Source organism: Myxine glutinosa, chromosome 13 (genome assembly GCF_964187855.1).
Source record: "Myxine glutinosa chromosome 13, kmMyxGlut1.1, whole genome shotgun sequence".
Lineage (NCBI taxonomy): Eukaryota > Metazoa > Chordata > Myxini > Myxiniformes > Myxinidae > Myxine > Myxine glutinosa.
Window position 1 is genome coordinate 3,078,981 of NC_136273.1, and position 26,309 is coordinate 3,105,289.

Consider the following 26,309-nt stretch of genomic DNA (forward strand, 5'->3'; position numbering starts at 1 on the left):
ATCTATTATTAGCTCCCCAACCAAGTAAATCGATTATTAGCTTCCCAACCAAAGAAATCGATTATTAGCTTCCCAACCAAGTAAATCGATTATTAGCTTCCCAACCAAGTAAATCGATTATTAGCTTCCCAACCAAGTAAATCGATCATATTAGCTTCCCAACCAAGTAAATCTATTATTAGCTCCCCAACCAAGTAAATCGATTATTAGCTTCCCAAACAAGTAAATCGATTATTAGCTTCCCAACCAAGTAAATCGATTATTAGCTTCCCAACCAAGTAAATCGATTATTAGCTTCCCAACCAAGGAAATCGATTATTAGCTTCCCAACCAAGGAAATCGATTATTAGCTTCCCAACCAAGTAAATCGATTATTAGCTTCCCAACCAAGTAAATCGATTATTAGCTTCCCAATCAAGCAAATCGATTATTAGCTTCCCAACCAAGTAAATCGATTATTAGCTTCCCAACCAAGTAAATCTATTATTAGCTCCCCAACCAAGTAAATCGATTATTAGCTCCCCAACCAAGTAAATCGATTATTAGCTTCCCAAACAAGTAAATCGATTATTAGCTTCCCAAACAAGTAAATCTATTATTAGCTTCCCAACCAAGTAAATCGATCATATTAGCTTCCCAACCAAGTAAATCTATTATTAGCTCCCCAACCAAGTAAATCGATTATTAGCTTCCCAACCAAGTAAATCGATTATTAGCTTCCCAACCAAATAAATCGATTATTAGCTTCCCAACCAAGTAAATCGATTATTAGCTTCCCAATCAAGTAAATCGATTATTAGCTTCCCAAACAAATAAATATATTATTAGCTTCCCATCCAAGTAAATCGATTATTAGCTTCCCAATCAAGTAAATCGATTATTAGCTTCCCAACCAAGTAAATCGATTATTAGCTTCCCAAACAAGTAAATATATTATTAGCTTCCCATCCAAGTAAATCGATTATTAGCTCCCCAACCAAGTAAATCGATTATAAGCTTCCCAAACAAGTAAATCGATTATTAGCTTCCCAACCAAGTAAATCGATTATTAGCTTCCCAAACAAGTAAATCTATTATTAGCTTCCCAACCAAGTAAATCTATCATATTAGCTTCCCAACCAAGTAAATCGATTATTAGCTTCCCAACCAAATAAATCGATTATTAGCTTCCCAACCAAGTAAATCGATTATTAGCTCCCCAACCAAGTAAATCGATTATTAGCTTCCCAACCAAGTAAATCGATTATTAGCTTCCCAAACAAGTAAATCTATTATTAGCTTCCCAACCAAGTAAATCGATCATATTAGCTTCCCAACCAAGTAAATCTATTATTAGTTCCCCAATCAAGAAAATCTATTATTAGCTTCCCAACCAAGTAAATCGATTATTAGCTTCCCAAACAAGTAAATCGATTATTAGCTTCCCAACCAAGTAAATCGATTATTAGCTTCCCAACCAAGTAAATGGATTATTAGCTTCCTAACCAAGTAAATCGATTATTAGCTTCCCAACCAAGCAAATCCATTTATTAGCTTCCCAATCAAGTAAATCTATTATTAGCTTCCCAACCAAGTAAATCGATTATTAGTTTCCCAACCAAGTAAATCGATTATTAGCTTCCCAACCAAGTAAATCGATTATTAGCTTCCCAACCAAGGAAACCTCTTATTAGCTTCCCAACCAAGAAAATCGATTATTAGCTTCCCAACCAAGTAAATCGATTATTAGCTCCCCAACCAAGTAAATCGATTATTAGCTTCCCAACCAAGTAAATCGATTATTAGCTTCCCAACCAAGTAAATCGATTATTAGCTTCCCAACCAAGTAAATCGATTATTAGCTCCCCAACCAAGTAAATCGATTATTAGCTTCCCAACCAAGTATATCGATCATATTAGCTTCCCAAACAAGTATATCTATTATTAGCTTCCCAACCAAGTAAATCGATCATATTAGCTTCCCAACCAAGTAAATCGATTATTAGCTCCGCAACCAAGTAAATCGATTCTTAGCTTCCCAACCAAATAAATCGATTATTAGCTTCCCAACCAAGTAAATCGATAATTAGCTTCCCAACCAAGTAAATCGATTATTAGCTTCCCAAACAAGTAAATATATTATTAGCTTCCCATCCAAGTAAATCGATTATTAGCTCCCCAACCAAGTAAATCTATTATAAGCTTCCCAAACAAGTAAATCGATTATTAGCTTCCCAACCAAATAAATCGATTATTAGCTTCCCAACCAAGTAAATCGATTATTAGCTTCCCAACCAAATAAATCGATTATTAGGTTCCCAACCAAGTAAATCGATAATTAGCTTCCCAACCAAGTAAATCGATTATTAGCTTCCCAAACAAGTAAATCTATTATTAGCTTCCCAAGCAAGTAAATCGATCATATTAGCTTCCCAACCAAGTAAAACGATTATTAGCTTCCCAACCAAATAAATCGATTATTAGCTTCCCAACCAAGTAAATCGATTATTAGCTTCCCAACCAAGTAAATCTATTATTAGCTTCCCAACCAAGTAAATCGATCATATTAGCTTCCCAACCAAGTAAATCTATTATTAGCTCCCCAATCAAGTAAATATATTATTAGCTTCCCAACCAAGTAAATCGATTATTAGCTTCCCAACCAAGTAAATCGATTATTAGCTTCCCAACCAAGTAAATCGATTATTAGCTTCCCAACCAAGTAAATCGATTATTAGCTTCCCAACCAAGTAAATCGATTATTAGCTTCCCAACCAAGTAAATCGATTATTAGATTCCCAGCCAAGTAAATCGATTATTAGCTTCCCAACCAAGTAAATCGATTTATTAGCTACCCAATCAAGTAAATCTATTATTAGCTTCCCAACCAAGTAAATCGATTTTTAGCTTCCCAACCAAGTAAATCGATTATTAGCTTCCCAACCAAGTAAATCGATTATTAGCTTCCCAACCAAGGAAACCTCTTATTAGCTTCACAACCAAGAAAATCGATTATTAGCTTCCCAACCAAGTAAATCGATTATTAGCTCCCCAACCAAGTAAATCGATTATTAGCTTCCCAACCAAGTAAATCGATTATTAGCTTCCCAACCAAGTAAATCGATTATTAGCTTCCCAACCAAGTAAATCGATCATATTAGCTTCCCAACCAAGTAAATCTATTATTAGCTCCCCAACCACGTAAATCGATTATAAGCTTCCCAACCAAGTAAATCGATTATTAGCTTCCCAAACAAGTAAATCGATTATTAGCTTCCCAAACAAGTAAATCGATCATATTAGCTTCCCAACCAAGTAAATCTATTATTAGCTCCCCAACCAAGTAAATCGATTATTAGCTTCCCAAACAAGTAAATCGATTATTAGCTTCCCAAACAAGTAAATCGATTATTAGCTTCCCAAACAAGTAAATCGATCATATTAGCTTCCCAACCAAGTAAATCTATTATTAGCTCCCCAACCATGTAAATCGATTATTAGCTTCCCAACCAAGTAAATCGATTATTAGCTTCCCAACCAAAGAAATCGATTATTAGCTTCCCAACCAAGTAAATCGATTATTAGCTTCCCAACCAAGTAAATCGATTATTAGCTTCCCAAACAAGTAAATATATTATTAGCTTCCCATCCAAGTAAATCGATTATTAGCTCCCCAACCAAGTAAATCGATTATAAGCTTCCCAAACAAGTAAATCGATTATTAGCTTCCCAACCAAGTAAATCGATTATTAGCTTCCCAAACAAGTAAATCTATTATTAGCTTCCCAACCAAGAAAATCGATCATATTAGCTTCCCAACCAAGTAAATCGATTGTTAGCTTCCCAACCAAATAAATCGATTATTAGCTTCCCAACCAAGTAAATCGATTATTAGCTCCCCAACCAAGTAAATCGATTATTAGCTCCCCAACCAAGTAAATCGATTATTAGCTTCCCAACCAAGTAAATCGATTATTAGCTTCCCAAACAAGTAAATCTATTATTAGCTTCCCAACCAAGTAAATCGATCATATTAGCTTCCCAACCAAGTAAATCTATTATTAGCTCCCCAATCAAGTAAATCTATTATTAGCTTCCCAACCAAGTAAATCGATTATTAGCTTCCCAACCAAGTAAATCGATTATTATCTTCCCAACGAAGTAAATCGATTATTAGCTTCCCAACCAAGTAAATCGATTATTAGCTTCCCAACCAAGTAAATCGATTATTAGCTTCCCAACCAAGTAAATCGATTATTAGCTTCCCAAACAAGTAAATTGATTATTAACTTCCCAACCAAGTAAATCGATTTATAAGCTTCCCAATCAAGTAAATCTATTATTAGCTTCCCAACCAAGTAAATCGATTATTAGCTTCCCAACCAAGTAAATCGATTATTAGCTTCCCAACCAAGTAAATCGATTATTAGCTTCCCAACAAAGTAAATCGATTATTAGCTCCCCAACCAAGTAAATCGATTATTAGCTTCCCAACCAAGTAAATCGATTATTAGCTTCCCAACCAAGTAAATCGATCATATTAGCTTCCCAACCAAGTAAATCTATTATTAGCTCCCCAACCAAGTAAATCGATTATTAGCTTCCCAAACAAGTAAATCTATTATTAGCTTCCCAACCAAGTAAATCGATCATATTAGCTTCCCAACCAAGTAAATCTATTATTAGCTCCCCAACCAAGTAAATCGATTATTAGCTTCCCAACCAAGTAAATCGATTATTAGCTTCCCAACCAAATAAATCGATTATTAGCTTCCCAACCAAGTAAATCGATTATTAGCTCCCCAACCAAGTAAATCGATTATTAGCTTCCCAACCAAGTAGATCGATTATTAGCTTCCCAAACAAGTAAATCTATTATTAGCTTCCCAACCAAGTAAATCGATCATATTAGCTTCCCAACCAAGTAAATCTATTATTAGCTCCCCAATCAAGTAAATCTATTATTAGCTTCCCAACCAAGTAAATCGATTATTAGCTTCCCAACCAAGTAAATCGATTAGTAGCTTCCCAACCAAGTAAATCGATTATTAGCTTCCCAAACAAGTAAATCGATCATATTAGCTTCCCAACCAAGTAAATCGATTATTAGCTTCCCAAACAAGTAAATCTATTATTAGCTTCCCAACCAAGTAAATCGATTATTAGCTCCCTAACCAAGTAAATCGATTATTAGCTTCCCAACCAAATAAATCGATTATTAGCTTCCCAAACAAGTAAATCTATTATTAGCTTCCCAACCAAGTAAATCGATCATATTAGCTTCCCAACCAAGTAAATCGATTATTAGCTTCCCAACCAAGTAAATCGATTATTAGCTTCCCAACCAAGGAAATCGATTATTAGCTTCCCAAACAAGTAAATCTATTATTAGCTTCCCAACCAAGTAAATCGATCATATTAGCTTCCCAACCAAGTAAATCGATTATTAGCTTCCCAACCAAGCAAATCGATTATTAGCTTCCCAACCAAGCAAATCGATTATTAGCTTCCCAACCAAGTAAATGGATTATTAGCTTCCCAACCAAGTAAATCGATTATTAGCTTCCCAACCAAGTAAATCCATTTATTAGCTTCCCAATCAAGTAAATCTATTATTAGCTTCCCAACCAAGTAAATCGATTATTAGCTTCCCAACCAAGTAAATCGATTATTAGCTTCCCAACCAAGTAAATCGATTATTAGCTTCCCAACCAAGGAAACCTCTTATTAGCTTCCCAACCAAGAAAATCGATTATTAGCTTCCCAACCAAGTAAATCGATTATTAGCTCCCCAACCAAGTAAATCGATTATTATCTTCCCAACCAAGTAAATCGATTATTAGCTTCCCAACCAAGTAAATCGATTATTAGCTTCCCAACCAAGTAAATCGATTATTAGCTCCCCAACCAAGTAAATCGATTATTAGCTTCCCAACCAAGTAAATCGATTATTAGCTTCCCAACCAAGGAAACCTCTTATTAGCTTCCCAACCAAGAAAATCGATTATTAGCTTCCCAACCAAGTAAATCGATTATTAGCTCCCCAACCAAGTAAATCGATTATTAGCTTCCCAACCAAGTAAATCGATTATTAGCTTCCCAACCAAGTAAATCGATTATTAGCTTCCCAACCAAGTAAATCGATTATTAGCTCCCCAACCAAGTAAATCGATTATTAGCTTCCCAGCCAAGTAAATCGATCATATTAGCTTCCGAACCAAGTAAATCGATTGTTAGCTTCCCAACCAAATAAATCGATTATTAGCTTCCCAACCAAGTAAATCGATTATTAGCTCCCCAACCAAGTAAATCGATTATTAGCTCCCCAACCAAGTAAATCGATTATTAGCTTCCCAACCAAGTAAATCGATTAGTAGCTTCCCAAACAAGTAAATCTATTATTAGCTTCCCAACCAAGTAAATCGATCATATTAGCTTCCCAACCAAGTAAATCTATTAATTAGCTCCCCAACCAAGTAAATCTATTCTTAGCTTCCCAACCAAGTAAATCGATTATTAGCTTCCCAACCAAGTAAATCGATTATTAGCTTCCCAACCAAGTAAATCGATTATTAGCTTCCCAACCAAGTAAATCGATTATTAGCTTCCCAACCAAGTAAATCTATTATTAGCTCCCCAACCAAGTAAATCGATTATTAGCTTCCCAACCAAAGAAATCGATTATTAGCTTCCCAACCAAGTAAATCGATTATTAGCTTCCCAACCAAGTAAATCGATTAATAGCTTCCCAACCAAGTAAATCGATCATATTAGCTTCCCAACCAAGTAAATCTATTATTAGCTCCCCAACCAAGTAAATCGATTATTAGCTTCCCAAACAAGTAAATCGATTATTAGCTTCCCAACCAAGTAAATCGATTATTAGCTTCCCAACCAAGTAAATCGATTATTAGCTTCCCAACCAAGTAAATCGATTATTAGCTTCCCAACCAAGTAAATCGATTATTAGCTTCCCAACCAAGTAAATCGATTATTAGCTTCCCAATCAAGCAAATCGATTATTAGCTTCCCAACCAAGTAAATCGATTATTAGCTTCCCAACCAAGTAAATCTATTATTAGCTCCCCAACCAAGTAAATCGATTATTAGCTCCCCAATCAAGTAAATCGATTATTAGCTTCCCAAACAAGTAAATCGATTATTAGCTTCCCAAACAAGTAAATCTATTATTAGCTTCCCAACCAAGTAAATCGATCATATTAGCTTCCCAACCAAGTAAATCTATTATTAGCTCCCCAACCAAGTAAATCGATTATTAGCTTCCCAACCAAGTAAATCGATTATTAGCTTCCCAACCAAATAAATCGATTATTAGCTTCCCAACCAAGTAAATCGATTATTAGCTTCCCAATCAAGTAAATCGATTATTAGCTTCCAAAACAAATAAATATATTATTAGCTTCCCATCCAAGTAAATCGATTATTAGCTTCCCAATCAAGTAAATCGATTATTAGCTTCCCAACCAAGTAAATCGATTATTAGCTTCCCAAACAAGTAAATATATTATTAGCTTCCCATCCAAGTAAATCGATTATTAGCTCCCCAACCAAGTAAATCGATTATAAGCTTCCCAAACAAGTAAATCGATTATTAGCTTCCCAACCAAGTAAATCGATTATTAGCTTCCCAAACAAGTAAATCTATTATTAGCTTCCCAACCAAGTAAATCTATCATATTAGCTTCCCAACCAAGTAAATCGATTATTAGCTTCCCAACCAAATAAATCGATTATTAGCTTCCCAACCAAGTAAATCGATTATTAGCTCCCCAACCAAGTAAATCGATGATTAGCTTCCCAACCAAGTAAATCGATTATTAGCTTCCCAAACAAGTAAATCTATTATTAGCTTCCCAACCAAGTAAATCGATCATATTAGCTTCCCAACCAAGTAAATCTATTATTAGTTCCCCAATCAAGTAAATCTATTATTAGCTTCCCAACCAAGTAAATCGATTATTAGCTTCCCAAACAAGTAAATCTATTATTAGCTCCCCAACCAAGTAAATCGATTATTAGCTCCCCAACCAAGTAAATCGATTATTAGCTTCCCAAACAAGTAAATCGATTATTAGCTTCCCAACCAAGTAAATCGATCATATTAGCTTCCCAACCAAGTAAATCTATTATTAGCTCCCCAACCAAGTAAATCGATTATTAGCTTCCCAACCAAGTAAATCGATTATTAGCTTCCCAACCAAATAAATCGATTATTAGCTTCCCAACCAAGTAAATCGATTATTAGCTTCCCAATCAAGTAAATCGATTATTAGCTTCCCAAACAAATAAATATATTATTAGCTCCCCAACCAAGTAAATCGATTATTAGCTCCCCAACCAAGTAAATCGATTATTAGCTTCCCAAACAAGTAAATCTATTATTAGCTCCCCAACCAAGTAAATCGATTATTAGCTCCCCAACCAAGTAAATCGATTATTAGCTTCCCAAACAAGTAAATCTATTATTAGCTTCCCAACCAAGTAAATCGATCATATTAGCTTCCCAACCAAGTAAATCTATTATTAGCTCCCCAACCAAGTAAATCGATTATTAGCTTCCCAACCAAGTAAATCGATTATTAGCTTCCCAACCAAATAAATCGATTATTAGCTTCCCAACCAAGTAAATCGATTATTAGCTTCCCAATCAAGTAAATCGATTATTAGCTTCCCAAACAAATAAATATATTATTAGCTTCCCATCCAAGTAAATCGATTATTAGCTTCCCAATCAAGTAAATCGATTATTAGCTTCCCAACCAAGTAAATCGATTATTAGCTTCCCAAACAAGTAAATATATTATTAGCTTCCCATCCAAGTAAATCGATTATTAGCTCCCCAACCAAGTAAATCGATTATAAGCTTCCCAAACAAGTAAATCGATTATTAGCTTCCCAACCAAGTAAATCGATTATTAGCTTCTCAAACAAGTAAATCTATTATTAGCTTCCCAACCAAGTAAATCTATCATATTAGCTTCCCAACCAAGTAAATCGATTATTAGCTTCCCAACCAAATAAATCGATTATTAGCTTCCCAACCAAGTAAATCGATTATTAGCTCCCCAACCAAGTAAATCGATTATTAGCTTCCCAACCAAGTAAATCGATTATTAGCTTCCCAAACAAGTAAATCTATTATTAGCTTCCCAACCAAGTAAATCGATCATATTAGCTTCCCAACCAAGTAAATCTATTATTAGTTCCCCAATCAAGTAAATCTATTATTAGCTTCCCAACCAAGTAAATCGATTATTAGCTTCCCAAACAAGTAAATCGATTATTAGCTTCCCAACCAAGTAAATCGATTATTAGCTTCCCAACCAAGTAAATCGATTATTAGCTTCCCAACCAAGTAAATCGATTATTAGCTTCCCAACCAAGTAAATGGATTATTAGCTTCCCAACCAAGTAAATCGATTATTAGCTTCCCAACCAAGTAAATCCATTTATTAGCTTCCCAATCAAGTAAATCTATTATTAGCTTCCCAACCAAGTAAATCGATTATTAGCTTCCCAACCAAGTAAATCGATTATTAGCTTCCCAACCAAGTAAATCGATTATTAGCTTCCCAACCAAGGAAACCTCTTATTAGCTTCCCAACCAAGAAAATCGATTATTAGCTTCCCAACCAAGTAAATCGATTATTAGCTCCCCAACCAAGTAAATCGATTATTAGCTTCCCAACCAAGTAAATCGATTATTAGCTTCCCAACCAAGTAAATCGATTATTAGCTTCCCAACCAAGTAAATCGATTATTAGCTCCCCAACCAAGTAAATCGATTATTAGCTTCCCAACCAAGTAAATCGATCATATTAGCTTCCCAAACAAGTATATCTATTATTAGCTTCCCAACCAAGTAAATCGATCATATTAGCTTCCCAACCAAGTAAATCGATTATTAGCTCCGCAACCAAGTAAATCGATTCTTAGCTTCCCAACCAAATAAATCGATTATTAGCTTCCCAACCAAGTAAATCGATAATTAGCTTCCCAACCAAGTAAATCGATTATTAGCTTCCCAAACAAGTAAATATATTATTAGCTTCCCATCCAAGTAAATCGATTATTAGCTCCCCAACCAAGTAAATCTATTATAAGCTTCCCAAACAAGTAAATCGATTATTAGCTTCCCAACCAAATAAATCGATTATTAGCTTCCCAACCAAGTAAATCGATTATTAGCTTCCCAACCAAATAAATCGATTATTAGCTTCCCAACCAAGTAAATCGATAATTAGCTTCCCAACCAAGTAAATCGATTATTAGCTTCCCAAACAAGTAAATCTATTATTAGCTTCCCAAGCAAGTAAATCGATCATATTAGCTTCCCAACCAAGTAAATCGATTATTAGCTTCCCAACCAAATAAATCGATTATTAGCTTCCCAACCAAGTAAATCGATTATTAGCTTCCCAACCAAGTAAATCTATTATTAGCTTCCCAACCAAGTAAATCGATCATATTAGCTTCCCAACCAAGTAAATCTATTATTAGCTCCCCAATCAAGTAAATATATTATTAGCTTCCCAACCAAGTAAATCGATTATTAGCTTCCCAACCAAGTAAATCGATTATTAGCTTCCCAACCAAGTAAATCGATTATTAGCTTCCCAACCAAGTAAATCGATTATTAGCTTCCCAACCAAGTAAATCGATTATTAGCTTCCCAGCCAAGTAAATCGATTATTAGCTTCCCAACCAAGTAAATCGATTTATTAGCTTCCCAATCAAGTAAATCTATTATTAGCTTCCCAACCAAGTAAATCGATTATTAGCTTCCCAACCAAGTAAATCGATTATTAGCTTCCCAACCAAGTAAATCGATTATTAGCTTCCCAACCAAGGAAACCTCTTATTAGCTTCACAACCAAGAAAATCGATTATTAGCTTCCCAACCAAGTAAATCGATTATTAGCTCCCCAACCAAGTAAATCGATTATTAGCTACCCATCCAAGTAAATCGATTATTAGCTTCCCAACCAAGTAAATCGATTATTAGCTTCCCAACCAAGTAAATCGATCATATTAGCTTCCCAACCAAGTAAATCTATTATTAGCTCCCCAACCATGTAAATCGATTATAAGCTTCCCAACCAAGTAAATCGATTATTAGCTTCCCAAACAAGTAAATCGATTATTAGCTTCCCAAACAAGTAAATCGATCATATTAGCTTCCCAACCAAGTAAATCTATTATTAGCGCCCCAACCAAGTAAATCGATTATTAGCTTCCCAAACAAGTAAATCGATTATTAGCTTCCCAAACAAGTAAATCGATTATTAGCTTCCCAAACAAGTAAATCGATCATATTAGCTTCCCAACCAAGTAAATCTATTATTAGCTCCCCAACCAAGTAAATCGATTATTAGCTTCCCAACCAAGTAAATCGATTATTAGCTTCCCAACCAAAGAAATCGATTATTAGCTTCCCAACCAAGTAAATCGATTATTAGCTTCCCAACCAAGTAAATCGATTATTAGCTTCCCAAACAAGTAAATATATTATTAGCTTCCCATCCAAGTAAATCGACTATTAGCTCCCCAACCAAGTAAATCGATTATAAGCTTCCCAAACAAGTAAATCGATTATTAGCTTCCCAACCAAGTAAATCGATTATTAGCTTCCCAAGCAAGTAAATCTATTATAAGCTTCCCAACCAAGTAAATCGATCATATTAGCTTCCCAACCAAGTAAATCGATTGTTAGCTTCCCAACCAAATAAATCGATTATTAGCTTCCCAACCAAGTAAATCGATTATTAGCTCCCCAACCAAGTAAATCGATTATTAGCTCCCCAACCAAGTAAATCGATTATTAGCTTCCCAACCAAGTAAATCGATTATTAGCTTCCCAAACAAGTAAATCTATTATTAGCTTCCCAACCAAGTAAATCGATCATATTAGCTTCCCAACCAAGTAAATCTATTATTAGCTCCCCAATCAAGTAAATCTATTATTAGCTTCCCAACCAAGTAAATCGATTATTAGCTTCCCAACCAAGTAAATCGATTATTACCTTCCCAACGAAGTAAATCGATTATTAGCTTCCCAACCAAGTAAATCGATTATTAGCTTCCCAACCAAGTAAATCGATTATTAGCTTCCCAACCAAGTAAATCGATTATTAGCTTCCCAAACAAGTAAATTGATTATTAACTTCCCAACCAAGTAAATCGATTTATTAGCTTCCCAATCAAGTAAATCTATTATTAGCTTCCCAACCAAGTAAATCGATTATTAGCTTCCCAACCAAGTAAATCGATTATTAGCTTCCCAACCAAGTAAATCGATTATTAGCTTCCCAACAAAGTAAATCGATTATTAGCTCCCCAACCAAGTAAATCGATTATTAGCTTCCCAACCAAGTAAATCGATTATTAGCTTCCCAACCAAGTAAATCGATCATATGAGCTTCCCAACCAAGTAAATCTATTATTAGCTCCCCAACCAAGTAAATCGATTATTAGCTTCCCAAACAAGTAAATCTATTATTAGCTCCCCAACCAAGTAAATCGATTATTAGCTTCCCAACCAAGTAAATCGATTATTAGCTTCCCAACCAAGTAAATCGATCATATTAGCTTCCCAACCAAGTAAATCGATTATTAGCTTCCCAACCAAGTAAATCGATTATTAGCTTCCCAACCAAATAAATCGATTATTAGCTTCCCAACCAAGTAAATCGATTATTAGCTCCCCAACCAAGTAAATCGATTATTAGCTTCCCAAACAAGTAAATCTATTATTAGCTTCCCAACCAAGTAAATCGATCATATTAGCTTCCCAACCAAGTAAATCTATTATTAGCTCCCCAATCAAGTAAATCTATTATTAGCTTCCCAACCAAGTAAATCGATTATTAGCTTCCCAACCAAGTAAATCGATTAGTAGCTTCCCAACCAAGTAAATCGATTATTAGCTTCCCAAACAAGTAAATCGATCATATTAGCTTCCCAACCAAGTAAATCGATTATTAGCTTCCCAAACAAGTAAATCTATTATTAGCTTCCCAACCAAGTAAATCGATTATTAGCTCCCTAACCAAGTAAATCGATTATTAGCTTCCCAACCAAGTAAATCGATTATTAGCTTCCCAAACAAGTAAATCTATGATTAGCTTCCCAACCAAGTAAATCGATCATATTAGCTTCCCAACCAAGTAAATCGATTATTAGCTTCCCAACCAAGTAAATCGATTATTAGCTTCCCAACCAAGTAAATCGATTATTAGCTTCCCAACCAAGGAAATCGATTATTAGCTTCCCAAACAAGTAAATATATTATTAGCTTCCCATCCAAGTAAATCGATTATTAGCTCCCCAACCAAGTAAATCGATTATAAGCTTCCCAAACAAGTAAATCGATTATTAGCTTCCCAACCAAGTAAATCGATTATTAGCTTCCCAAACAAGTAAATCTATTATTAGCTTCCCAACCAAGTAAATCGATCATATTAGCTTCCCAACCAAGTAAATCGATTATTAGCTTCCCAACCAAATAAATCGATTATTAGCTTCCCAACCAAGTAAATCGATTATTAGCTCCCCAACCAAGTAAATCGATTATTAGCTTCCCAACCAAGTAAATCGATTATTAGCTTCCCAAACAAGTAAATCTATTATTAGCTTCCCAACCAAGTAAATCGATCATATTAGCTTCCCAACCAAGTAAATCTATTATTAGCTTCCCAATCAAGTAAATCTATTATTAGCTTCCCAACCAAGTAAATCGATTATTAGCTTCCCAACCAAGCAAATCGATTATTAGCTTCCCAACCAAGTAAATGGATTATTAGCTTCCCAACCAAGTAAATCGATTATTAGCTTCCCAACCAAGTAAATCCATTTATTAGCTTCCCAATCAAGTAAATCTATTATTAGCTTCCCAACCAAGTAAATCGATTATTAGCTTCCCAACCAAGTAAATCGATTATTAGCTTCCCAACCAAGTAAATCGATTATTAGCTTCCCAACCAAGGAAACCTCTTATTAGCTTCCCAACCAAGAAAATCGATTATTAGCTTCCCAACCAAGTAAATCGATTATTAGCTTCCCAACCAAGTAAATCGATTATTAGCTCCCCAACCAAGTAAATCGATTATTAGCTTCCCAGCCAAGTAAATCGATTATTAGCTTCCCAACCAAGTAAATCGATCATATTAGCTTCCCAACCAAGTAAATCTATTATTAGCTCCCCAACCAAGTAATTCGATTATTAGCTTCCCAAACAAGTAAATCGATTATTAGCTTCCCAAACATTAAATCTATTATTAGCTTCCCAACCAAGTAAATCGATCATATTAGCTTCACAACCAAGTAAATCTATTATTAGCTCCGCAACCAAGTAAATCGATTATTAGCTTCCCAACCAAGTAAATCGATTATTAGCTTCCCAACCAAACAAATCGATTATTAGCTTCCCAACCAAGTAAATCGATAATTAGCTTCCCAACCAAGTAAATCGATTATTAGCTTCCCAAACAAGTAAATATATTATTAGCTTCCCATCCAAGTAAATCGATTATTAGCTCCCCAACCAAGTAAATCTATTATAAGCTTCCCAAACAAGTAAATCGATTATTAGCTTCCCAACCAAATAAATCGATTATTAGCTTCCCAACCAAGTAAATCGATTATTAGCTTCCCAACCAAATAAATCGATTATTAGCTTCTCAACCAAGTAAATCGATAATTAGCTTCCCAACCAAGTAAATCGATTATTAGCTTCCCAAACAAGTAAATCTATTATTAGCTTCCCAACCAAGTAAATCGATCATATTAGCTTCCCAACCAAGTAAATCGATTATTAGCTTCCCAACCAAATAAATCGATTATTAGCTTCCCAACCAAGTAAATCGATTATTAGCTTCCCAACCAAGTAAATCTATTATTAGCTTCCCAACCAAGTAAATCGATCATATTAGCTTCCCAACCAAGTAAATCTATTATTAGCTCCCCAATCAAGTAAATATATTATTAGCTTCCCAACCAAGTAAATCGATTATTAGCTTCCCAACCAAGTAAATCGATTATTAGCTTCCCAACCAAGTAAATCGATTATTAGCTTCCCAACCAAGTAAATCGATTATTAGCTTCCCAACCAAGTAAATCGATTATTAGCTTCCCAACCAAGTAAATCGATTACTAGCTTCCCAACCAAGTAAATCGATTATTAGCTTCCCAACCAAGTAAATCGTTTTATTAGCTTCCCAATCAAGTAAATCTATTATTATCTTCCCAACCAAGTAAATCGATTATTAGCTTCCCAACCAAGTAAATCTATTATTAGCTTCCCAACCAAGTAAATCGATTATTAGCTTCCCAACCAAGGAAACCTCTTATTAGCTTCCCAACCAAGAAAATCGATTATTAGCTTCCCAACCAAGTAAATCGATTATTAGCTCCCCAACCAAGTAAATCGATTATTAGCTTCCCAACCAAGTAAATCGATTATTAGCTTCCCAACCAAGTAAATCGATTATTAGCTTCCCAACCAAGTAAATCGATCATATTAGCTTCCCAACCAAGTAAATCTATTATTAGCTCCCCAACCAAGTAAATCGATTATTAGCTTCCCAACCAAGTAAATCGATTATTAGCTTCCCAAACAAGTAAATCGATTATTAGCTTCCCAAACAAGTAAATCGATCATATTAGCTTCCCAACCAAGTAAATCTATAATTAGCCCCCCAACCAAGTAAATCGATTATTAGCTTCCCAAACAAGTAAATCGATTATTAGCTTCCCAAACAAGTAAATCTATTATTAGCTTCCCAACCAAGTAAATCGATCATATTAGCTTCCCAACCAAGTAAATCTATTATTAGCTCCCCAACCAAGTAAATCGATTGTTAGCTTCCCAACCAAGTAAATCGATTATTAGCTTCCCAACCAAGGAAACCTCTTATTAGCTTCCCAACCAAGAAAATCGATTATTAGCTTCCCAACCAAGTAAATCGATTATTAGCTTCCCAACCAAGTAAATCGATTATTAGCTCCCCAACCAAGTAAATCGATTATTAGCTTCCCAGCCAAGTAAATCGATTATTAGCTTCCCAACCAAGTAAATCGATCATATTAGCTTCCCAACCAAGTAAATCTATTATTAGCTCCCCAACCAAGTAATTCGATTATTAGCTTCCCAAACAAGTAAATCGATTATTAGCTTCCCAAACATTAAATCTATTATTAGCTTCCCAACCAAGTAAATCGATCATATTAGCTTCACAACCAAGTAAATCTATTATTAGCTCCGCAACCAAGTAAATCGATTATTAGCTTCCCAACCAAGTAAATCGATTATTAGCTTCCCAACCAAACAAATCGATTATTAGCTTCCCAACCAAGTAAATCGATAATTAGCTTCCCAACCAAGTAAATCGATTATTAGCTTCCCAAACAAGTAAATATATTATTAGCTTCCCATCCAAGTAAATCGATTATTAGCTCCCCAACCAAGTAAATCTATTATAAGCTTCCCAAACAAGTAAATCGATTATTAGCTTCCCAACCAAATAAATCGATTATTAGCTTCCCAACCAAGTAAATCGATTATTAGCTTCCCAACCAAATAAATCGATTATTAGCTTCTCAACCAAGTAAATCGATAATTAGCTTCCCAACCAAGTAAATCGATTATTAGCTTCCCAAACAAGTAAATCTATTATTAGCTTCCCAACCAAGTAAATCGATCATATTAGCTTCCCAACCAAGTAAATCGATTATTAGCTTCCCAACCAAATAAATCGATTATTAGCTTCCCAACCAAGTAAATCGATTATTAGCTTCCCAACCAAGTAAATCTATTATTAGCTTCCCAACCAAGTAAATCGATCATATTAGCTTCCCAACCAAGTAAATCTATTATTAGCTCCCCAATCAAGTAAATATATTATTAGCTTCCCAACCAAGTAAATCGATTATTAGCTTCCCAACCAAGTAAATCGATTATTAGCTTCCCAACCAAGTAAATCGATTATTAGCTTCCCAACCAAGTAAATCGATTATTAGCTTCCCAACCAAGTAAATCGATTATTAGCTTCCCAACCAAGTAAATCGATTACTAGCTTCCCAACCAAGTAAATCGATTATTAGCTTCCCAACCAAGTAAATCGATTTATTAGCTTCCCAATCAAGTAAATCTATTATTAGCTTCCCAACCAAGTAAATCGATTATTAGCTTCCCAACCAAGTAAATCGATTATTAGCTTCCCAACCATGTAAATCGATTATTAGCTTCCCAACCAAGGAAACCTCTTATTAGCTTCCCAACCAAGAAAATCGATTATTAGCTTCCCAACCAAGTAAATCGATTATTAGCTCCCCAACCAAGTAAATCGATTATTAGCTTCCCAACCAAGTAAATCGATTATTAGCTTCCCAACCAAGTAAATCGATTATTAGCTTCCCAACCAAGTAAATCGATCATATTACCTTCCCAACCAAGTAAATCTATTATTAGCTCCCCAACCAAGTAAATCGATTATTAGCTTCCCAACCAAGTAAATCGATTATTAGCTTCCCAAACAAGTAAATCGATTATTAGCTTCCCAAACAAGTAAATCGATCATATTAGCTTCCCAACCAAGTAAATCTATTATTAGCCCCCCAACCAAGTAAATCGATTATTAGCTTCCCAAACAAGTAAATCGATTATTAGCTTCCCAAACAAGTAAATCTATTATTAGCTTCCCAACCAAGTAAATCGATCATATAAGCTTCCCAACCAAGTAAATCTATTATTAGCTCCCCAACCAAGTAAATCGATTGTTAGCTTCCCAACCAAGTAAATCGATTATTAGCTTCCCAACCAAAGAAATCGATTATTAGCTTCCCAACCAAGTATATCGATTATTAGCTTCCCAACCAAGTAAATAGATCATTAGCTTCCCAAACAAGTAAATATATTATTAGCTTCCCATCCAAGTAAATCGATTATTAGCTCCCCAACCAAGTAAATCGATTATAAGCTTCCCAAACAAGTAAATCGATTATTAGCTTCCCAACCAAGTAAATCGATTATTAGCTTCCCAAACAAGTAAATCTATTATTAGCTTCCCAACCAAGTAAATCGATCATATTAGCTTCCCAACCAAGTAAATCGATTGTTAGCTTCCCAACCAAATAAATCGATTATTAGCTTCCCAACCAAGTAAATCGATTATTAGCTCCCCAACCAAGTAAATCGATTATTAGCTCCCCAACCAAGTAAATCGATTATTAGCTTCCCAACCAAGTAAATCGATTATTAGCTTCCCAAACAAGTAAATCTATTATTAGCTTCCCAACCAAGTAAATCGATCATATTAGCTTCCCAACCAAGTAAATCTATTATTAGCTCCCCAATCAAGTAAATCTATTATTAGCTTCCCAACCAAGTAAATCGATTATTAGCTTCCCAACCAAGTAAATCGATCATATTAGCTTCCCAACCAAGTAAATCGATTATTAGCTCCCCAACCAAGTAAATCGATTATTAGCTTCCCAACCAAGTAGATCGATTATTAGCTTCCCAAACAAGTAAATCTATTATTAGCTTCCCAACCAAGTAAATCGATCATATTAGCTTCCCAACCAAGTAAATCTATTATTAGCTCCCCAATCAAGTAAATCTATTATTAGCTTCCCAACCAAGTAAATCGATTATTAGCTTCCCAACCAAGTAAATCGATTAGTAGCTTCCCAACCAAGTAAATCGATTATTAGCTTCCCAAACAAGTAAATCGATCATATTAGCTTCCCAACCAAGTAAATCGATTATTAGCTTCCCAAACAAGTAAATCTATTATTAGCTTCCCAACCAAGTAAATCGATTATTAGCTCCCTAACCAAGTAAATCGATTATTAGCTTCCCAACCAAATAAATCGATTATTAGCTTCCCAAACAAGTAAATCTATTATTAGCTTCCCAACCAAGTAAATCGATCATATTAGCTTCCCAACCAAGTAAATCGATTATTAGCTTCCCAACCAAGTAAATCGATTATTAGCTTCCCAACCAAGGAAATCGATTATTAGCTTCCCAAACAAGTAAATCTATTATTAGCTTCCCAACCAAGTAAATCGATCATATTAGCTTCCCAACCAAGTAAATCGATTATTAGCTTCCCAACCAAGCAAATCGATTATTAGCTTCCCAACCAAGCAAATCGATTATTAGCTTCCCAACCAAGTAAATGGATTATTAGCTTCCCAACCAAGTAAATCGATTATTAGCTTCCCAACCAAGTAAATCCATTTATTAGCTTCCCAATCAAGTAAATCTATTATTAGCTTCCCAACCAAGTAAATCGATTATTAGCTTCCCAACCAAGTAAATCGATTATTAGCTTCCCAACCAAGTAAATCGATTATTAGCTTCCCAACCAAGGAAACCTCTTATTAGCTTCCCAACCAAGAAAATCGATTATTAGCTTCCCAACCAAGTAAATCGATTATTAGCTCCCCAACCAAGTAAATCGATTATTATCTTCCCAACCAAGTAAATCGATTATTAGCTTCCCAACCAAGTAAATCGATTATTAGCTTCCCAACCAAGTAAATCGATTATTAGCTCCCCAACCAAGTAAATCGATTATTAGCTTCCCAACCAAGTAAATCGATTATTAGCTTCCCAACCAAGGAAACCTCTTATTAGCTTCCCAACCAAGAAAATCGATTATTAGCTTCCCAACCAAGTAAATCGATTATTAGCTCCCCAACCAAGTAAATCGATTATTAGCTTCCCAACCAAGTAAATCGATTATTAGCTTCCCAACCAAGTAAATCGATTATTAGCTTCCCAACCAAGTAAATCGATTATTAGCTCCCCAACCAAGTAAATCGATTATTAGCTTCCCAGCCAAGTAAATCGATCATATTAGCTTCCGAACCAAGTAAATCGATTGTTAGCTTCCCAACCAAATAAATCGATTATTAGCTTCCCAACCAAGTAAATCGATTATTAGCTCCCCAACCAAGTAAATCGATTATTAGCTCCCCAACCAAGTAAATCGATTATTAGCTTCCCAACCAAGTAAATCGATTAGTAGCTTCCCAAACAAGTAAATCTATTATTAGCTTCCCAACCAAGTAAATCGATCATATTAGCTTCCCAACCAAGTAAATCTATTAATTAGCTCCCCAACCAAGTAAATCTATTCTTAGCTTCCCAACCAAGTAAATCGATTATTAGCTTCCCAACCAAGTAAATCGATTATTAGCTTCCCAACCAAGTAAATCGATTATTAGCTTCCCAACCAAGTAAATCGATTATTAGCTTCCCAACCAAGTAAATCTATTATTAGCTCCCCAACCAAGTAAATCGATTCTTAGCTTCCCAACCAAAGAAATCGATTATTAGCTTCCCAACCAAGTAAATCGATTATTAGCTTCCCAACCAAGTAAATCGATTAATAGCTTCCCAACCAAGTAAATCGATCATATTAGCTTCCCAACCAAGTAAATCTATTATTAGCTCCCCAACCAAGTAAATCGATTATTAGCTTCCCAAACAAGTAAATCGATTATTAGCTTCCCAACCAAGTAAATCGATTATTAGCTTCCCAACCAAGTAAATCGATTATTAGCTTCCCAACCAAGTAAATCGATTATTAGCTTCCCAACCAAGTAAATCGATTATTAGCTTCCCAACCAAGTAAATCGATTATTAGCTTCCCAATCAAGCAAATCGATTATTAGCTTCCCAACCAAGTAAATCGATTATTAGCTTCCCAACCAAGTAAATCTATTATTAGCTCCCCAACCAAGTAAATCGATTATTAGCTCCCCAATCAAGTAAATCGATTATTAGCTTCCCAAACAAGTAAATCGATTATTAGCTTCCCAAACAAGTAAATCTATTATTAGCTTCCCAACCAAGTAAATCGATCATATTAGCTTCCCAACCAAGTAAATCTATTATTAGCTCCCCAACCAAGTAAATCGATTATTAGCTTCCCAACCAAGTAAATCGATTATTAGCTTCCCAACCAAATAAATCGATTATTAGCTTCCCAACCAAGTAAATCGATTATTAGCTTCCCAATCAAGTAAATCGATTATTAGCTTCCAAAACAAATAAATATATTATTAGCTTCCCATCCAAGTAAATCGATTATTAGCTTCCCAATCAAGTAAATCGATTATTAGCTTCCCAACCAAGTAAATCGATTATTAGCTTCCCAAACAAGTAAATATATTATTAGCTTCCCATCCAAGTAAATCGATTATTAGCTCCCCAACCAAGTAAATCGATTATAAGCTTCCCAAACAAGTAAATCGATTATTAGCTTCCCAACCAAGTAAATCGATTATTAGCTTCCCAAACAAGTAAATCTATTATTAGCTTCCCAACCAAGTAAATCTATCATATTAGCTTCCCAACCAAGTAAATCGATTATTAGCTTCCCAACCAAATAAATCGATTATTAGCTTCCCAACCAAGTAAATCGATTATTAGCTCCCCAACCAAGTAAATCGATGATTAGCTTCCCAACCAAGTAAATCGATTATTAGCTTCCCAAACAAGTAAATCTATTATTAGCTTCCCAACCAAGTAAATCGATCATATTAGCTTCCCAACCAAGTAAATCTATTATTAGTTCCCCAATCAAGTAAATCTATTATTAGCTTCCCAACCAAGTAAATCGATTATTAGCTTCCCAAACAAGTAAATCTATTATTAGCTCCCCAACCAAGTAAATCGATTATTAGCTCCCCAACCAAGTAAATCGATTATTAGCTTCCCAAACAAGTAAATCGATTATTAGCTTCCCAACCAAGTAAATCGATCATATTAGCTTCCCAACCAAGTAAATCTATTATTAGCTCCCCAACCAAGTAAATCGATTATTAGCTTCCCAACCAAGTAAATCGATTATTAGCTTCCCAACCAAATAAATCGATTATTAGCTTCCCAACCAAGTAAATCGATTATTAGCTTCCCAATCAAGTAAATCGATTATTAGCTTCCCAAACAAATAAATATATTATTAGCTCCCCAACCAAGTAAATCGATTATTAGCTCCCCAACCAAGTAAATCGATTATTAGCTTCCCAAACAAGTAAATCTATTATTAGCTCCCCAACCAAGTAAATCGATTATTAGCTCCCCAACCAAGTAAATCGATTATTAGCTTCCCAAACAAGTAAATCTATTATTAGCTTCCCAACCAAGTAAATCGATCATATTAGCTTCCCAACCAAGTAAATCTATTATTAGCTCCCCAACCAAGTAAATCGATTATTAGCTTCCCAACCAAGTAAATCGATTATTAGCTTCCCAACCAAATAAATCGATTATTAGCTTCCCAACCAAGTAAATCGATTATTAGCTTCCCAATCAAGTAAATCGATTATTAGCTTCCCAAACAAATAAATATATTATTAGCTTCCCATCCAAGTAAATCGATTATTAGCTTCCCAATCAAGTAAATCGATTATTAGCTTCCCAACCAAGTAAATCGATTATTAGCTTCCCAAACAAGTAAATATATTATTAGCTTCCCATCCAAGTAAATCGATTATTAGCTCCCCAACCAAGTAAATCGATTATAAGCTTCCCAAACAAGTAAATCGATTATTAGCTTCCCAACCAAGTAAATCGATTATTAGCTTCTCAAACAAGTAAATCTATTATTAGCTTCCCAACCAAGTAAATCTATCATATTAGCTTCCCAACCAAGTAAATCGATTATTAGCTTCCCAACCAAATAAATCGATTATTAGCTTCCCAACCAAGTAAATCGATTATTAGCTCCCCAACCAAGTAAATCGATTATTAGCTTCCCAACCAAGTAAATCGATTATTAGCTTCCCAAACAAGTAAATCTATTATTAGCTTCCCAACCAAGTAAATCGATCATATTAGCTTCCCAACCAAGTAAATCTATTATTAGTTCCCCAATCAAGTAAATCTATTATTAGCTTCCCAACCAAGTAAATCGATTATTAGCTTCCCAAACAAGTAAATCGATTATTAGCTTCCCAACCAAGTAAATCGATTATTAGCTTCCCAACCAAGTAAATCGATTATTAGCTTCCCAACCAAGTAAATCGATTATTAGCTTCCCAACCAAGTAAATGGATTATTAGCTTCCCAACCAAGTAAATCGATTATTAGCTTCCCAACCAAGTAAATCCATTTATTAGCTTCCCAATCAAGTAAATCTATTATTAGCTTCCCAACCAAGTAAATCGATTATTAGCTTCCCAACCAAGTAAATCGATTATTAGCTTCCCAACCAAGTAAATCGATTATTAGCTTCCCAACCAAGGAAACCTCTTATTAGCTTCCCAACCAAGAAAATCGATTATTAGCTTCCCAACCAAGTAAATCGATTATTAGCTCCCCAACCAAGTAAATCGATTATTAGCTTCCCAACCAAGTAAATCGATTATTAGCTTCCCAACCAAGTAAATCGATTATTAGCTTCCCAACCAAGTAAATCGATTATTAGCTCCCCAACCAAGTAAATCGATTATTAGCTTCCCAACCAAGTAAATCGATCATATTAGCTTCCCAAACAAGTATATCTATTATTAGCTTCCCAACCAAGTAAATCGATCATATTAGCTTCCCAACCAAGTAAATCGATTATTAGCTCCGCAACCAAGTAAATCGATTCTTAGCTTCCCAACCAAATAAATCGATTATTAGCTTCCCAACCAAGTAAATCGATAATTAGCTTCCCAACCAAGTAAATCGATTATTAGCTTCCCAAACAAGTAAATATATTATTAGCTTCCCATCCAAGTAAATCGATTATTAGCTCCCCAACCAAGTAAATCTATTATAAGCTTCCCAAACAAGTAAATCGATTATTAGCTTCCCAACCAAATAAATCGATTATTAGCTTCCCAACCAAGTAAATCGATTATTAGCTTCCCAACCAAATAAATCGATTATTAGCTTCCCAACCAAGTAAATCGATAATTAGCTTCCCAACCAAGTAAATCGATTATTAGCTTCCCAAACAAGTAAATCTATTATTAGCTTCCCAAGCAAGTAAATCGATCATATTAGCTTCCCAACCAAGTAAATCGATTATTAGCTTCCCAACCAAATAAATCGATTATTAGCTTCCCAACCAAGTAAATCGATTATTAGCTTCCCAACCAAGTAAATCTATTATTAGCTTCCCAACCAAGTAAATCGATCATATTAGCTTCCCAACCAAGTAAATCTATTATTAGCTCCCCAATCAAGTAAATATATTATTAGCTTCCCAACCAAGTAAATCGATTATTAGCTTCCCAACCAAGTAAATCGATTATTAGCTTCCCAACCAAGTAAATCGATTATTAGCTTCCCAACCAAGTAAATCGATTATTAGCTTCCCAACCAAGTAAATCGATTATTAGCTTCCCAGCCAAGTAAATCGATTATTAGCTTCCCAACCAAGTAAATCGATTTATTAGCTTCCCAATCAAGTAAATCTATTATTAGCTTCCCAACCAAGTAAATCGATTATTAGCTTCCCAACCAAGTAAATCGATTATTAGCTTCCCAACCAAGTAAATCGATTATTAGCTTCCCAACCAAGGAAACCTCTTATTAGCTTCACAACCAAGAAAATCGATTATTAGCTTCCCAACCAAATAAATCGATTATTAGCTCCCCAACCAAGTAAATCGATTATTAGCTACCCAACCAAGTAAATCGATTATTAGCTTCCCAACCAAGTAAATCGATTATTAGCTTCCCAACCAAGTAAATCGATCATATTAGCTTCCCAACCAAGTAAATCTATTATTAGCTCCCCAACCATGTAAATCGATTATAAGCTTCCCAACCAAGTAAATCGATTATTAGCTTCCCAAACAAGTAAATCGATTATTAGCTTCCCAAACAAGTAAATCGATCATATTAGCTTCCCAACCAAGTAAATCTATTATTAGCGCCCCAACCAAGTAAATCGATTATTAGCTTCCCAAACAAGTAAATCGATTATTAGCTTCCCAAACAAGTAAATCGATTATTAGCTTCCCAAACAAGTAAATCGATCATATTAGCTTCCCAACCAAGTAAATCTATTATTAGCTCCCCAACCAAGTAAATCGATTATTAGCTTCCCAACCAAGTAAATCGATTATTAGCTTCCCAACCAAAGAAATCGATTATTAGCTTCCCAACCAAGTAAATCGATTATTAGCTTCCCAACCAAGTAAATCGATTATTAGCTTCCCAAACAAGTAAATATATTATTAGCTTCCCATCCAAGTAAATCGACTATTAGCTCCCCAACCAAGTAAATCGATTATAAGCTTCCCAAACAAGTAAATCGATTATTAGCTTCCCAACCAAGTAAATCGATTATTAGCTTCCCAAACAAGTAAATCTATTATAAGCTTCCCAACCAAGTAAATCGATCATATTAGCTTCCCAACCAAGTAAATCGATTGTTAGCTTCCCAACCAAATAAATCGATTATTAGCTTCCCAACCAAGTAAATCGATTATTAGCTCCCCAACCAAGTAAATCGATTATTAGCTCCCCAACCAAGTAAATCGATTATTAGCTTCCCAACCAAGTAAATCGATTATTAGCTTCCCAAACAAGTAAATCTATTATTAGCTTCCCAACCAAGTAAATCGATCATATTAGCTTCCCAACCAAGTAAATCTATTATTAGCTCCCCAATCAAGTAAATCTATTATTAGCTTCCCAACCAAGTAAATCGATTATTAGCTTCCCAACCAAGTAAATCGATTATTACCTTCCCAACGAAGTAAATCGATTATTAGCTTCCCAACCAAGTAAATCGATTATTAGCTTCCCAACCAAGTAAATCGATTATTAGCTTCCCAACCAAGTAAATCGATTATTAGCTTCCCAAACAAGTAAATTGATTATTAACTTCCCAACCAAGTAAATCGATTTATTAGCTTCCCAATCAAGTAAATCTATTATTAGCTTCCCAACCAAGTAAATCGATTATTAGCTTCCCAACCAAGTAAATCGATTATTAGCTTCCCAACCAAGTAAATCGATTATTAGCTTCCCAACAAAGTAAATCGATTATTAGCTCCCCAACCAAGTAAATCGATTATTAGCTTCCCAACCAAGTAAATCGATTATTAGCTTCCCAACCAAGTAAATCGATCATATGAGCTTCCCAACCAAGTAAATCTATTATTAGCTCCCCAACCAAGTAAATCGATTATTAGCTTCCCAAACAAGTAAATCTATTATTAGCTCCCCAACCAAGTAAATCGATTATTAGCTTCCCAACCAAGTAAATCGATTATTAGCTTCCCAACCAAGTAAATCGATCATATTAGCTTCCCAACCAAGTAAATCGATTATTAGCTTCCCAACCAAG